This window comes from Egretta garzetta, unplaced genomic scaffold (assembly GCF_000687185.1).
Source record: "Egretta garzetta isolate BGI_Z169 unplaced genomic scaffold, ASM68718v1 scaffold1715, whole genome shotgun sequence".
Classification (NCBI taxonomy): domain Eukaryota; kingdom Metazoa; phylum Chordata; class Aves; order Pelecaniformes; family Ardeidae; genus Egretta; species Egretta garzetta.
This window is the reverse complement of record NW_009259832.1, coordinates 1,711-2,628: the sequence shown is the minus strand read 5'-3', so window position 1 is coordinate 2,628 and position 918 is coordinate 1,711. Positions and strand designations below refer to the sequence as shown.

Genomic DNA, 918 nt, shown 5'->3' with positions numbered 1-918 from the left:
CCACGTCCCCACCCTTGCTCAGGACCTGGGCACCCCGTGCAGCCCCTCCCCAGTCTCCACTTGCACCGGGTGGCAGAGCCCCGTCCCTGTCCCCACCCCGGGACAGTGGGCCCAGGACCTTTCGGAGCCCGCGTGTGTGTGCCCACTTACGCAGAGGGACCGAGGAGGTAAACCCGGACCGATCTCCGCTGCTCATCTGTGTGCTGGGGACACCGCAGGGACCTGACGGAGGAGACACGGGGCTGAGTCGGGCGTTTCCCTGTTGTTCCCCCGTCCACAGCTCCCAGGTGTATCCAGGCACCCTGGGGACCCCCTCAAAGCCCCCCGCAGCCCTACACCGAGCAGGGAAAGCCCGGGGCGCTCTCACCTGGTGCACATCTTCTTGGTGTGCTCAGAGATGACCCCGCATTGCTGGGGAGAGAAGGGACGGGTGAGCGGGCAGAGGAGCAACCACGCGGCCCCCAGGCTGCGCTCCACCATGACGGCCCCAGGGACCCCAGCCTCCCAGTGCTGTCCTGTCCCCAACAGACAGACCAGCTCCACCGCCCCAGGCCACCGCGCCCCCCCAGGGTTGGGACTTTCTGCCCAGCGGGGTGCAGGGCATCTCCAGAGGAAGATGCACGTCCCCATCACTGCGTCCAGATCACGAATGTCCCTGTCCCCAGCCCGGGAGCCAGCCCCACTGGGACAGAGCTGAGCCAGGAGGGGTCCTGGGCGTCCCAGTCCCTGTGCATCCCGTCCTGCTGGGGATGGAGCCCCTCTGTGCCCGGCAGCGCCTCCCAAACCCCCGTGCCCCCAGCCACGCACTGTGGTGAGCAGCGTCCGCAGCTCCTCGGGGCCCAGCGTCTCATAGTTGATCCCCGCCGAGTTGCTGTACTGTGGGGGGGCAGAGAGCGGCGTCAGGGCCAGCGGGGGGCC

At 68.8% G+C, this 918-nt stretch overlaps 1 long non-coding RNA gene across 1 annotated transcript; it reads right to left on the bottom strand.

Moving 5' to 3' along the window:
- Nucleotides 1-10: 10 nt before the first annotated feature.
- Nucleotides 11-901, bottom strand: LOC118452390. Its single transcript, XR_004842161.1, has 3 exons — nucleotides 808-901; nucleotides 368-411; nucleotides 11-222 (listed from the first exon to the last, which is right to left on the bottom strand). It is a non-coding gene; the product is annotated as an uncharacterized LOC118452390 (long non-coding RNA).
- Nucleotides 902-918: the final 17 nt, after the last annotated feature.